Below are 16,083 nucleotides of genomic sequence, written 5' to 3'. Positions count from 1 at the left end.
GCACAATAAACCCAGTTCTGTTTGGTTTTGCTGCAAATAGCTTCTGGCCTCCTTCATTTAACTTTTACATCTGAATTATTACATCTGGCAGCAGGAGGTGTAGTCCAACAACACCCTCCATAATAATCCCTCCACATAGTGAAGGCCCATCCTTTGAAAGAGACTCCAATGTATTCATGCCCCAACCTATCACTAGCTGGACTTGTCTGTAGTACAGCCAAAAAGGACCTACATTAACATTACACAAAACAGTGGACAATGAGGATCTGAGACAATCTGAGACAATAGATTTTCATTTTTTATTTCATGAATAAAAACAGCATTAAAAAAACTCATATGCCTGTAGAATGAGGAAGGTAAATTTCAGAAAAACCTATTATTGTGTAAAATAAAGCAGGCAGTGCGGATAAGGACAGGGAAGCCCCCTGACACTGGCGCTATGCTCCTCACACTGGATTGAAGGTGCAAGTGCTTCTTAAGGGAAAACATGCACTTGCACCCAAAGTAAAGTCAGTTAATATTTTTATGATAATCATTAGTTTTGGTATTAAAGGAACAATATACCCACTTGTTCTACTTTTTGCCTATTGTTTTAAATAAGAAAATGTGTGGTTTTCGTTAATGTTAGCCAGGCCAAACAGAGCCAGTTAAACTAGTTTTAGTTTCCAGCTCCCTGGTTCTTGTGAGCAACTCTGGGGGGAAGTGTCAGATAATGGCGCACAGCAAAACCCCTGAATAAATGACTTCTGCTTATCTGTAAGTCAAAACAGTCACAATAAAGGGGGAAAGAGGTTGTTCCTCTGTTATACTGATTTCAAGTTAACTAACTCAGCTGATTACAGGAAAAGGGAGTGGGTGTAGAAAGTATAAAATCAAAACAATGATTTATTATTTTTTTTTAAACAATACAGATTTAGTACATTTTCAACAAACAATACAATACATTTTCAGAATGAGCTATAACTATTTGCTTATGTTGTGCAAAGGTGTTTGTAGGCATTTACTGTCCCTTTAACCACAAACATTTTTCTACTTACTAATATCTAGTACAATGCAAAAGTTATTTCCCCAAGCCAGACAATTGTTATTGCAGTATCGCAATTAACTTAACTGCAGGAGGAAAAAAGGAGGATTGTGGCACAGGGATATGAGAGGCTGGGTTTTCTATGGCAGATTCATATGTCAAGTACATGCACTATAATTATAATATAAACACTGCAAAGGACTGGAATATATATTCTTATGCAATTACATCCGGTTATAGCCATTTAACTATAAAAAATAATAGAAAGGCTGAGTGGAATTTAAAGACTGTTCTAAACATATGTAACGTGCGTAGCATCAGATAAACAGAGGGACATGTCTATTAATCAGGACACGATTAGTCTTTATGTATTCAATGTAAACAGTGGAGCAATAACTGGGTGTGGACTGGAAACTCCGGCCGTTCATGTACTATACAGCCATCTGGTCTCTGTCACATCATAAAGTACCGTCATTGTCTCCTATGCAACCAAAAAGATATAGGATGTGGTTGTTTGCACTTGCAGTTTTTGTGATGTCTGGGGTTTTTTATTTATAACCCATGGGAAACCAAATGAAGGTCAGTCCCCCTTACATGGTGGTGTTTTATTCATACATCCACTTTGTGCAAATATATATATGTGCATCTTCATTATTTATAGGCCACATATCCCCGGAGGCTGCGCTGATTGACCTTAGGCCTGATAGGGTCTCTGGTTGCTGTGGAGACAATGGCAATGATGTCATCATGAGGGGAAAAAATCCCAAAGTGAATGGAAAAAATCTGGGACACGTAACAGGGAGAAATGGAAAAATTAAACATTCTTAAAGAGAGACTGGGGATCTTCATGCTCGATTCTAATATCCACACGCACTGATCACTCCCCTGAATAGCCTCTGCTTCATTAACTCTTCACATGCTCCATTCGTTTCATTACATTTACAGATACAGACTTACAGACAGGCCCGGATTTTTGGGCAGGCCACAAGGGACAAGGCCTAGGTTGGCAAAATGTCATGGTCTGTTGTGTATTGACTGTTAATGTGTGATCAATAGATGGCGCTGTTACATGTAAAAAACTGATATGTGTCATCCGGTTCTGCTAATAATTGTTTCCCCTAGCATTGCCTGTCTATCCTTTCCTTCCTCCCAACTTGTTGGCAGCCATGTTTTGTTCTAAGTAAAGCTTGTTCCACTACCAGCTGCTGTGAATCTCTTTTACAATACTGTGTCCAGAATACAACAGGCCCACCAGATATTCTACAAATATCTCAATAACAGGCCATATAATGGGCATTAGCTCAGGTTGAATTAACTGTAGGTGTTTGAGTTTTACTCCACAGGGCACAGGCTGTGACCAGCATAGGCCACTACCCGCTGCACATGCATGATGCCCAAACCCGGTGTACTGCTTCATACTGCTGAATCCAGACCCAAGGTACCACCTGGGGTCATAATCACATACTTACAGTTGTAGATAGCAAGCCCCATTGGTCTACACATGATGGGCAAAATGCCATTTCTCTGCTGTCCACAGCTTAACATTATATGGTGAGACTCATTCCATACTGATTACATGGCCAGTATTGCCAAATGCTGCTAATATAAACTTTTCTAGGTACCCAAAGATAGTATAAGGTATTCAAGGTGCTTATTAAAAGTTTGGTAAAAGATAGCAAAAAATGTTCAGGTAGCTCACCATATTATAGTTTATGCCTTGTAATTACTGCTCCATAAGTCAGTTCAAATAGCATACATTCTCTTACCATTTCAGTAGGTTAAAAGCTGTTTTGGGCCGGTCCTGTAGTTACACAGCAATCTACTAATAAACAATGGCTTGATCCAGGGTGGAGAAATAAGAGGCCCGCTTAGGAGTAGCAAGAGAATCCCTGGAGGTCCAACCATTGGTCAGCTCTATAATTATAGCTCCAAGAATATTGTTGACTACAAATAATAACAATGTCAGTCCCAGAGAGCCACCGTAAACTGGGAAGGTCCTGTTTCTTATACTTGGGTATCCAGATGTTGACAAACTAAAACTCCCAACACATTTTCATGCTTGATTATATGTTACAGAATGCTGGGAGCTGTAGTCCAGCAACATTGAGGGTCTGAAGGTTAAGAAAGAGAGCACTAAGGGAACCCTGGAATTAGCAACTAGTCGAGCTTGATGGAAATTTCAGGGTTCTCCTTTGTCCATGTGAGCACATACATAATTTTTCAGAGCAGGCTGAAAGGATACGTTGGCCCTTGCCCTGAGTTGCAAAGGTTCATGTACTTGGCTTAAACGCCTCGCTACATGCTCAATTTTGCACCAGTACTCCTAGACAGAATGCCCAACATGATTGTGAGTGTGGCTTGTAGCTTCTGGCATGAGATGGGCAAAGCAGATTGAAGACAAACTGCAAATCCGTTCAGATCACACTGAATTACAAGATCTATGCTCATTCCATAAGTATCAACCACCCTAAATCATTTCAGGATCAGTGTATATTTAATGCACCTGAAGTTGCTCATGTATCCACACATCTCTTCTTCTGACCTGTTTTAAACCCCAAACTGCAGGCACCTGAGCACCTTCTATGTCTTAATGTCTGTGTGAGTCCATAGTGGGTGTCTTCTAAACTTACAAATATCTCCATAAACCTCCCACCAAGGTCTGTTCCAGATCACAGATTGTTTTTCATTACAGATATTAGTCAACCAAAAAGATAATTACTTTTTAAACCTAGTGCAGCTGCCAGGGAGGCCCTTGTAGGTCCCTATACAGCTTTCTTATTAACTCTGTCTCCATTATTCTGTTCATGTATTCCTGCTTCCTGCAATACTAATTGGTCTCAGGCCTGTTTATGTCTTTATGGTGCAACATTTTTAGTTGGAAGATTGATTGTTTGTGTCTATATTGCCCCCTGTATCCACTGCACCTCCTGTAGTTACACAAAATAAGTCATGGGCTGAGGAAAATGATTAGTTAGGGTGGGAATGCTTTGTGCACCACACCAAAAGTTTTCACTAGACCCTCCTGGCCCGTCCACATTAAAGAAGAGTGTATGGGTGCAAGTACCCCTGTAAAAAGCATTTAAAGGGAACATATTGTGTGAAAAACAAGACTGCGCAAGTGCATTTTATTGCTCTAAATATAGGAGGATTGTGCTTAAAAAAGATGTGTTTCTAGCTTATTTATTAAGAAATTCCCCCAAGACCCTACTAGTCCCACCCATCTGTTCCAATTCCTGCTGCTTCCCATCCCTGCAGGACGCAGCACACTGCACTGTAGGATAGGAACCAATCGGCAGTTAGGCTGACCTGATAGGGAACTGAAGCCTGTCTTTGGTTGTGTGACTGCAGGGCTGTGATTGGCTCTCCCCCTCCTACAGTGCTTCAGGCAGGGACCATTAGGGCACGCCCACCCCTCATGGACAGGGACCTGAAAGCTCCAGGAAAGAATAATAATAATAATAATTTTTAGCCCAGAGTGAATGCAGCACCATATGTTATTCATTATTGCTTACAAGATTAAGGGGTGGTTACTTATACTATATGTCTCCTTTAAATTGCACAAATTTGCACATGACTTGGTGCTTGTTTTTCTAAATAAGCCCCCGTGTCTCCTGCTGTATATTAACCCCAGATACGTATTAAGTAAGTAAGACTTTCTAAATAAATAAGATACAAAATACTATACTGTAGTAAGCTGCAGTCTGTACTTTGTTGTTAAACCAGCTAAACAAATACAGTAGTGATGAGTGAATCTGTCCCGTTTAGCTTCGCGTAACTCACAAATCCTTTAAAAGATTCGCGCAACGGCGGAAAAGTTGTGTGTTGTAAAAAATTGTAGCTTTTTTTGATGCGGGGCTAAGAGAGAACAGCACCAGCCCGGGGTAGCTGCAGCGCCTCCTTCTACCGCGTTGGCGCATTAGAGTGAAAAGCCGAACTTTAACAACAACTGCGCATGTGGCGGCCCAGGGAATTTGCCACAGAAGAAACGTGGAAGAAGGAATTGCTTGCTGCAGCTACCCCGGGCTGGTGCTGTTTTCTCCTAACAGGGGCACCAGCCCGGGGTAAAAGGTAAGTGATTAAAGTCACTTGGGGGTGCCTAACATTTTGACACCCCCAAGTGACTTTGCCTTTCCTTCTCCTTTAAGGGCCCTGACACACAATAAATTTCCTCTACTAATCTCCTCCAAATGTCTTCCCACCAACGATAATGTAAATTGCCTGTGGGAAAACAAATGCATTGCTTTGGCTTTCTGAAGTTGCCAGGCAGCAAAAGCTAAAGTGACACATATATTTTCCTGGCAGTGATTTACATTATTGCTTGTGGGCAACTATGTGTCAGGAAAAACGTAGAAAAATCTGCGAAAGGCGTTTGTTGTGCGGCAATTTTTTTACTTGACCACGCCTATTTTGACACAACCACTCCCAATTTTGATGCGACCACAACTTTTTTTGACCAGCGACTAATTTTTCTGTGTGAATTTGTTTTGCAAAACAATTTGCCATTGCGATATGCGGACATTTGCTGCAAATCCATGCCTGGTGAAAAAATTTGCTCATTACTATTCAGGGCCCTTAATGGAAATCTAAAGCCTAAAGATGTAAAGAACTAAAGAAGTAGGGTAGAAATGTTGTATGTGCTTCTGTACCAGCCCAAGGCAACCACAGCCCCTTAGCAGGAAAGATCTGTGCCCCCAAGGATGCCCCAGTAGCTCCCCATTCCCTGCACATGCTCTGTGCTGCTGTCACTTACTGAGCTTAGGGACCAACACACAATATTCTGTATATACAGAATATAAATGTCACAATATAAGGCTGATTAGTAATTAATACATATATCTACTACATGGCAGCTCGGAAACCAATGCAATTAGCATCAGAATGTAATAATCACACATGTAGCATCAGCTTATATGACAGTTAAAGCTCTTTTTCTGCTTGGTGATTTGTGGCCACCCCTAAGCTTAGCTTCTCAACAGCTGCCCAGAGCTCACTGAGCATTCTGAGTATACTGAGCATGTCAGTGTCACAGACACTTTCCAAGATGGGGCAGCTCCTGTGACAACTGTAAAGACCTGGATCATTGCTGCTATAGAGATTCTGAACCTTTAGGCTGGTGCAATAAGTACAGTATATTAAATATGGCATTTTTAGCCATATTCATTGAGCTTTACCATTGTTACAAAATGCTTTCTAGGTGATTATTACAAAGTGAAGTGAAGGACAATTTTAGGCATTTGGAGCCACATGTAGGCTGCTTCATATGCAGCAGACAAATAGTCCGCAGGGAGCCAATCTAGTGCAGCAGAAGTCTAATAACAGATGGTCTCATCACTGAGTTATACATCCATTGTCCCATTAATATGTAGCGCTCAGGAATAAGAATTTGGTAAATATTTAAAATAGTTAAAATTGTTTGGAAGGTGCAGCACATTCAGCAAACTTTTCTTTAACTTTCATTTTAAGGCCCTGTTTTCTCTCATATTTCATACTTTGTCAAATTTTTTAATCTAAACTTACTGTAAAAGAATATAAAATGATTTCCCATCTACCATTTCTTTTCTACAATGGAATGATTTGTACCAGTCATAAAATAACTATTCAGATTGTTAATCTCTGCTTGTGTTGTGCACCAGGGATTAACAAATCCGAAATCAAATGGGTGTAAGTGAGCAGCACTGAGCACTAACACCCCAGTGAATATGAACACGTTGACAACTCAAAGAATGTAAATCATATTAGATGAATTGTCACATGATCACATCCATTAGCTTTGGTATATGTGTTATTTTATTAACAGGCAGGTAATTGTTGGGAAAGGATTATTGTGCTGGAAATAATTCTTCTTATTCCAATAAATATTTAGTGATAACAAGTTGTTCCTATTCCTCTGCTGCCTGTATAGCACAAGATGCTGTTAGTCGCTGTTGCAGACATTACTGCAGTAGTTCTTTTGTGAATGAACTAAGCAGCTTGTAGGCATATCTTTGGCAGAAACTAAGCAAAACAATGAGCCACCCATAGAGTTGGGCAGACTTCCAGCTTGAGCAGTACTGAAAGCCAAATGCCTTAATGGTCAGTACTACAGCAGGCAGCCCACTAAGGAGGGCTAGATGACAGCTAGCAGGGTGCTGACACTACATCAGATGCAAGTCACAGGAGTCACATGCATGAATAAGTTATTATATAGATTGTTGGTACAACAAGCATATGATAAATAACAATGTAGTCTTTAAAGGAAAATTAAAGCTTAACTAAAGAAGCAGGCTAGAAATGTTGTACATTATGTTTAGGGCTTCTGTACCAGCTCAAGGCAAACACTGCGCATTAGCAGGGAAGATCTGTGTCCCCAAATATACCCCCAGTAGCTCCCCATCTTCTTTTCTGCTGATTCCCTACACATGCTCTGTGCTGCTGTCTGAACTTAGGGACCCACTCACAAAATAATGTGTATATTTAGTATATAAACTTTACAATATCAGGCTAATTAGTATCAGAATTGAATAATTAGCCTGTAGCATCAGCTTATATGACAGGCAATGACACATTTTTCTGTAAATCTCATTTTTGGTTTATAATTTATGACGACCCCTAAGCATAACTTCTCAACAGCTGCTCGGAGCACACTGAGCATGCACAGTGTCACTGACACTTTTAACAGTATCAATGGCAGTAGCTCCAGGGTTCCTCTGCCGAGGGTGAAAGGAGAGGAGAAGGAAGGAAGGAAGGAAGGCAGGAAGGAAAATGAGATACACAAAAGAGACTCAAGAAGAAGAAAGAAGAGATAAATACTGAGTGATGGACCACAAAGAGACCTGATCAGTCGAAAAGGGAGAAAAAACACCTAAAATCCTCCAATGACATATTTAACTGAGTATGCAATTTAATTAAAATGCCAAATAAAGGGAATTTTGAAACTTCCAGCTGAAGGCCATCATTTACGCATACTTGTGCTTTAAAAGCCTTCAGTGGTATATTGGAAAAAATACAAGATCAATTGATGTGCTTGTAACTTGTCTAAGAGCAGGAGCAGAGTGGGTGTATCCTAGCAGAGACCCCAAACAACTGCCAGTTCCTCAAGGTTAAGTGTCTTTCAAAGCAACAATGTAAAAATGCAGTAAGTGCTTCAGCCTGAAACCATAATATGTAAAGTGGCAGAGAGTAAGGTTTGTAATGTGAGTTTTTGTACAGAACAGCAGATTTGCAACTATTCATTTGGACAAATACATAGGAAATTAGCCAACAGTAACAGTACAGTACAGAGGAAATAAAAGTACAATAGAAGGTAGTATGTCATATCATAGGGCATAGATAGACAGCCACTGGATGTGCTATTGTTGTAGAATTCTATTACAAGTCCTTACAACCCATCTTCAAAATTCTGACTATTGTATTTCTGTAGGGAAAAGACTGCAGTGAACAAAAGGGCACAGTTATGACGAAGGTATATCTCATACATTGTGAGCACTTGTGGCTATTTAACCCTAACCTGCATGCCTACAGTCTGTCAGTCTCGGTACAGTAATGTCTCACTGCACGGTGCACCCATGGGCCTTTGCAAACCATGTGATCAAGCTCTAAGCATACCTTCCAACATTTTCAAAACGGAAAGAGGGACAAAAATAAATGCTGCACGCAGCAAGGTGAAATTTTTGGACACGCCCATTTTTGCTATCGCACCCCCTAAATATCACTCCCATTTGACTAAATTTGGCAGGTTATTTAAAGTTTGAGCACATTTCTGGAGGTTTTGGGGTCTTGTTTTATGTGTTATTACAGTTTTGCTGAAAAGGGTGAAATTGCCCTTTAAGCTGCAAGTCTAAATTCCCCTAAGAGACCTGTTTCTTAGTTTACAGTTTATTAGTTACAATTGTATCTCAGTGCAGGGGGGGCTCTTTACCTTTCTGGGCTCTCTGCCAAAAGCCCACTTATTTAATTAAATGTGAGAAACAATGTATTTAGATACATTGTTTCTCACATTAAATTAGTGGGCTTTTGGCAGAGAGCCCAGAAAGGTAAAGAGCCCCCCCTGTAAAAGCTACTTTTAATTAAATTTGTATCTTTTTAGCTTCAGTGCAGGAGATCAAGGGGAAATGAGGGACTTTTCAGTAAGAATCCAGGACTGTGGGTTGAGCTGTCAAAAGAGGGACTGTCCTGCGAAAATCGGGACGGTATGCTCTAAGTGTCAGATAGTGGTGCAGCATGATCTTTGGTCTCATTCAGTCAAACTGTAAGTAACCTGCACATTCATCTTTGTTGACCTGATTACATGATATTATGTATCATGTAACCAGTAGGATTCTGTTTTACATTACATGTTTCTTATACCTGGTACCCATCCAAACTACATTGCAATAATAGTAATGCTATAAATCTGACCAAAATAAGTACAAACACAAAACATCTGTCTCTCCTCAGTAGTATAAACGTTGTCCATATTATTATGTAACCTACTTAGGGATATTATTAGTGGTGACTATAGTTTTGCTAACAGTAATGCCCATAGGCAGTTTCAAATGATCAAAATAAACCTATCAACACTGATTGTAATGCTGCTGCCAGTAAAGTAATGATTACAATCATTTGTACCCCCAGTGACTGAACCTTGTGAATTATGTGTGTGCAAAGCCATGTGCCTGGCTTGCCTCTATTCTATTAGAATGCAGCCACAGCTTGTTACAGTGCCATGACGAGCATCAAATTAAAAGTCAACATTAGTCCAGGAAGGCCTCCTCTGAGATGCTTTTACTTGAGAAAGAACAAGTGTTTGTGCCAGTGAAGCCTGTATACTTGGCCTGTTGCAGAAGGTTGAATGTGTGGGAGCTTAATGAATGTTTCCCTGTAGTACAACTTTACACAAACAATGTTTCACTGCAGGACTGGAAAGCAATGTAAATATGCACATTCCATCTCCAGCAGTGGTTTACAATGAGATACATTCTGATTATGTTGTTTTATTGCTAGCAAAGTCATGCTGTGTAAGAACAGGCCAATAAGCCTAAAATGAACCCCGCGTACATTAAACAAAGCACCGCCGTGATGTTATGTGACTTAACAAGTTGCTTCAATCAACTGCAAGAGAATTGGCTCACTTGTGCATAACAGCTTATGTATTTATATATAGAATAAGAGTATTAGTAATGGTAGACAGAAAAGCTCTTATTAGAAGGGACTTTAGATGCTAAAGGGAGACAGTTTCATGTATATTGTTATGGATGAACTGAAGTAGCATTTGCAATCCTTTAACCCTTAGCCTGCCAGCTGCATATCTGAGATATCTGTTCATCCTAATGGCAATTGACAAGCATCTTCAGACCCATCATCCTTCTCTTCCTCTTACACAGAGGACCAGCTTATTTTCTTCTTTGACAGAAGAGTAAACGATATTTTGGAGCTGGAGTTTTGTTATTGTTACCTGATGATTCGCTCTCCTATTATAACTGCAGCCACTTTGGCCCAGGCAGCCACTAATATCTGTAAGAACATAATCATACCATTGCGTCAAGTCCCATTGAAATAAATTGAGTTTGTGTTTAAGAGCATAAATCTGTATCTTCAGCTCATTCCACAGACTTCTTTCAGCAAAGCCAATCTTCTTGAGGTAGGAAAGCAAAATTAAATCTGACGATGTCTGCAACCCAAAATCTGTCTGGGGAAAACCTTGTGTTTCTAGAGAGGTTGGGAGGCACCAGAGTTATGTTGCAAAACAAGAATATTTTACTAAATAAATGATACATTTTTACAGGTTAATTTATTTACTGAAAATAAATATCAAAAATGATTCACATTGAGTTTTTTAGCCAAAGAGACTGAACTAGTGCTAATGCAGCTGGTGATTTAGGGGAATAATTATTAACATTTCTGCTAAGTTTTTATCACTTAATGCTGTTGGCACTTCACACCCAGCAGAGAGGCCTAGGGCTAAACCATTGAATTATAAAGGCGGGCATAGACACCGTCAGGCTGGGGACAGCATCAATGAGCCAATGTGGTCTGATCCAACGGGCCTGATCAACTCCTGGTCATTTTTGCCCATATGTCAATCAGGGAGGCCCATCAGGGGGGGCCCAATACACGGGCAGATATGCTGCTGATGTGTGGTGTGACCCAAAATATGTCAGAAATAATACAAAATATAGTGAATATATTGGATACATTTACATAAGCACATGTTGACTATTAGTGATGGGCAAAATAATTCAGCAGGCATGCATTTGCAGCAAATTTATGCATTTTTCCTTTGGCAGATTTTTTTCACTAAACGGGCAAAATTGTCGCCCGTATAAAAAAATGACGTGCATGAACAAAACAAGTTGTGCGTGTCATTTGTTTGGACGCGCAACAAATGTTTTTGATTTGCAAAATTTTTCCAAATTTATTGGTGAAGCGAAACAGGACAGATTCGCTCATCACAATTGACTATTGGTTATGTGTGTTTGTGTGGACATATACGTCTGTATGCAGGAGAATGTATATTTGTTAATGTGTCTCTATGTGTGTATGGCAGGTTCTTTTTATATGTGAATGTGCCAGAGCAACTTTCCCCTGACCTATTTCACCTTGCTGTATCTTCTAATATTGTACTGAAATCTGTAATAATATCTTAAAAGTAGAATTATTTTATTTTATATGAAGAAGATGATTTTCAATTTGGCCACTTTAGGGTCAATTTACTCATGTTTGTGGACTAGGACAACTTATAGCAAAAGTTCTATTTTATCAGTTCCTGCTAATGTTGTCCAAGACAAGACTTGAGTTTGTATTTGTATTTGTATTGATATCTGCTACTCTGTACCTCTGCTAAAACACATGTAGAGACAGTGGCGTACCGAGAACGTGCCAGGCCCCCCTGAACGAAAATCTTTATAATTGCCTTGTGTACACAGGTACTTAGCTGCCGCCGCTCTTATGTGTGCGCCAAAGTTATGTGCCCCCTCTACAAATATTAAACAGCAGGCAAGCATAACTTCAGCAAGGAAAGCGGCTTACTCTATAGTTACGCCATGACGTATAGACAATTATCAGTAAATGATCAGCATTATCTGTTTTTGTAGTTGTGACAAGTAGCTGCTACTAGTAGCTCTGTGTGTCTTGACCCTAAAGGCAAAGACACACGGGGCAATTAGTCACTGTGACTTAGTTATTAGAGATAACTAAATCCAGGATTTGCTTGATTTCTAGTTGGGTCCTCAACAATTTTTGACATAAAATTGTCATATAACAAGGTAACAAACTTTTTTCAATTACCTGAAATTACTCAAAAACTCTGCCTCTCTCTCTCTCTCTCTCTCATATATATATATATATATGAAAAAATAGCATTGCACTTTTGCATTGAATTTTTTAGACTTAGGGTTATCCAATGGCTCATACTACAAGAAAAGTATATTATATGAAAATTGTTTATTTAAATGTGTTTTACATATGGGCTGTTTCATGCAATGGAATCTGTGATGTTTAGGGTATAGTTTTGCTTTATGATATGGCTCAAACTTGCAACCATTTCTACTTGCAACAGGAGCTGAACCTTTTCTTCTTCACTTACATGACTTACAATCAGCTCCTTCATTTTTCTGTATGACTTCATTCTTTGGGTTGACATACTGCTTTACATAAATACATACCCCTTTTCAGTTTCCCCTATCCCTGCAAAACAAAGTATAGCCATCTATATTTACTAGCCAGTTGTAACATAATAAAATTAACAGTAGCAAAATAGATGTTAAAAAAAGACTATCATTGATCAAGTTCAACCATTATTCTTGAAGTGAGCCTGTCTAACTGCTAGTTGATCCAAATGAAGGTGAAAAGCCCTTTAAAGCCTTCTGAAATGGGTGGGAAAAAATTCCCTGGATCAACTTTGTGCTAAGAGTTAATTTCAGTAACCCTGTCTTTTCTGACTATCTAATAAGGCATTCAACCTCTCCTTAAAACTATCCTGTGTTAAAGTTGTGTGACTTATTCAGCCATGTTTCAGCAATGACATAATGTCCCTCCTACAGCGCCATTACCTCTAGCTCTCCCTCACCCAGCAAGCTTCTTGCATTCGTACATTTAATGCTGGTACTAGCTTGTAACTTGTGTATATAAAACTTATGGTCCTCCCTGTTATTACCCAACCCAATCTCCAACCCAATTTTCACCTATTATGGATAAATCTTCATCTAATCTACAATATGAAGATTTACTGCACCTCCCCATCATCCATGCCTAATATCCAGTGGCAAAAAGAACCTTCAGAGAGGTCTGGTGCAGAATAGATTTACCTGGCCCCCCACCCACTTGCGTATAAACCCCTGCTCTCTGTCCTCTCTTCTGCCTGAGGGCTGGCATGGAGCAGAGATTTATATGCAACAATGGAGGATGCAGACCCCACGGTCTGCCCCCCCCCCCCTGTGACGGCGGAGTCTGCTTCCTTGTTACGCCACTGGTGCAATCTCCTCTAATCTTCTAGCCATCCTCCTCTCCCCCAAAGCAACTGTACCATCATCATTGAGGTGCAGCCCATCCCTGGCAAAGAGCCTGTATCAGTTCTCTAAAAACCCAAATGCCTTAGCCACACATTAAGCTCCTGCTGCCTATCACATTTTTCTGCACAATAAGTCCATATTATTGTTTCTAGTTAGTTTCCCTGTTAGATCAGATGAGAGCTGATTCTTTTTTACATTGTTACATTGATTTTCTCAGTGTTAGTGTACATGTACAGTATATATACATACAGTAATGTACTAAAAATTCAAGTACTTGGAAATCTGCTACAGGCATAGAATCCATTATCTGGAAACCTGTTATCCAGAACATTCCAAATGATAGAAAGGCCATCTCCCATACACTACATTTTAAACAAATAATTAAAATGTAAAAAAATAATTTAATTTTTTTTCTGTAATAATCAAACAGTACCTTGTATTTGATCCCAACTAAACATGTACATACATTATAAGATTTGGCGAGATTGCCAAACAAGGGGATCTTTCCCCATATGCCCACCAAAGGTGAACAATATTGGGCTAATTTGGCCCTAGGTCCAAACAATCTAATTACAACGACGGAGATAGGAGCAGTTGGAGTGAGAAAACCTGCTTGATCGACACCTAGATGATTTTCGGCCAGATGATGGTTGGGAAGGGGCTTCGGGGGTCCCCATACATGGCCACCTTATAGAAATAATCAATCCTTATTGAAGGCAGAACAGACCTGTTGTGTTCAGTTCATGTTTAAATGTTTTGCAGTAGACTTAAGGTATAGAGGACCCTTATTTGGAAGACCTGGGGGTCCCGAGAATTCTGAATAACAGGTCCCGTACCTGTATATTTTTTTTTGCATTTTTCATTTATAAAATGCAGATCTTTTGTTGGCTTTTTTATAGTTTAACTTTCTGAGTCAGAGTAAAATCAGAGAGATTTACTTTGTCTTGTCATTCTTTTAACAAGCATTTAACAAGCATTGTGGCTAAAGAATAGGCTTTTTGCTACACTTACTCCCCATCCCGAGCAGATTTGTGCTTCCTGCTGATACTTTTATACATTGCCACGCACAGCTCAACCTGACCGCCAGCCAGCACACACAGAGAACCCACAATACCTTGAGCTGCCACCTACTGCAAATGTATAGTCAGCCCACTCGCATTCAAGTCATGAACTTTCATTAATTAAGGCTCTAAATCAGTTAAGTGTTTTCATTTTCCTCAAGGATGATAATTAGTTAATTCTTAGAGGGAAAAACAATTATTTCACAATTTACTTTCCATTAACTTGAGAAAATATATTTGCAGTGGAAACTGCCCACTCCTGAATGCATAAACATTACATAATGATGTTATTATGCAGTGCAACATTGCTTTGTGCTTAGTGATGTTCCGCTGTGCCATGAGATTCTCTTTTCTGAAGTCCAATCAGATTTCACTGCTGTGCTTTATTAATTATGTCCCCTTATGTCCCACAGCAAAATCCTGTTAGGTACTCCCTAAAACTCCAGGAAGATGAACTATGTCACAAATATATTTTAAAATTGTCTATGGTACAGCCTTGGTCACCAAACTTCATACTGTGAACACCATAGTTCAGTTGCCCAGTAAATATTGGTTGGTTTGGGTGACTTCATTATAGGGATGCACCAAATCCACTTTTTTGGATTCGGCCGAACCCCCGAATCCTTTGTAAAAATACCAAACACAATCTGAATCCAAATTAGCATATGCTAATTAGGTTTCTGAAGGGTCAAATGTTCGTGTTTATGTGACAAAAAGTCATGTGATTTTTAGGATTCCGATTTGGTTCGGCCAGAAGCATGGATTCAGTCAAATCCGAATCATGCCTAAAAAGGCCGAATCTTGGTTGAATCCCTAACCGAATCCTGGATTCGATGCATCCCTACTTCATTAGCTCCCAGAGACAGGCTTACTAAGCTCCATAAAGTACTAACAAGTTTCACTGGTATATTGGTCACAGTGGCAGTATCATAGCCAATGAGGTCCAACCGAGGCGTGATTATTACTAATTGTGCTGAAGCTGAAGCTTGATGAAAGCGGAGGAGCTGTGTTCCCATTAGGGAAGAGCTGCTGGCTTAGTTTTTGTCAGGGGCTTCGCACATGCTCCTTCTGCCTAATCATGCTTCACTTCCTTTGCCCCTTCGGGCGGGAGGTATCTTCCTTTTTTTTTCTTACCAGCTGCCAGCTGGAGCCTTACCGAGGCGATTAATGGCATTGCACCCGTACACTTCTGCACCCTTTTGTGCTTGATTTGTGCACCCTGGATAGGTGTCATAGTCCTCTGGGCTTGATCCTAGGCCAAGACTTGGTGGTTCTCACCCTAGCTTCAGTGAAGGTGGATCTGCCCGCACATGCTGTTCATTGACCAAAGCCTTGGACACATGAGCATCGGAGCCCATACCTTCGGGTAGGACTCACAGGCGGTGACTCAACATTGGTCACATTACTGCAATAATCCATAGTGCACCAACATCCCCAGGTTACACACTTGGTTGGTGAGCACACTCTGGCTCTTGCTCCCTTGAAATACAAAATAACCACTCTGGTCTTCCATATATAGAAACCTACACTT

The 16,083-nt window shown here is 40.0% G+C and overlaps 1 long non-coding RNA gene across 1 annotated transcript in view; it reads right to left on the bottom strand.

Moving 5' to 3' along the window:
* Nucleotides 1-406: 406 nt before the first annotated feature.
* The window catches only part of LOC105946975, a 49,348-nt gene continuing 33,671 nt past the window's right edge, over nucleotides 407-16,083 (bottom strand). Inside the window, exon 5 of the long non-coding RNA XR_004222417.1 lies at nucleotides 407-1,743. This is a non-coding gene — a long non-coding RNA (uncharacterized LOC105946975). The remainder of the gene's footprint in view (nucleotides 1,744-16,083) is intronic.

Source organism: Xenopus tropicalis, chromosome 4, assembly GCF_000004195.4.
Source record: "Xenopus tropicalis strain Nigerian chromosome 4, UCB_Xtro_10.0, whole genome shotgun sequence".
Lineage (NCBI taxonomy): Eukaryota > Metazoa > Chordata > Amphibia > Anura > Pipidae > Xenopus > Xenopus tropicalis.
The sequence above is the reverse complement of the archived record's forward strand: the minus strand, read 5'-3'. Positions and strand labels throughout refer to the sequence as shown.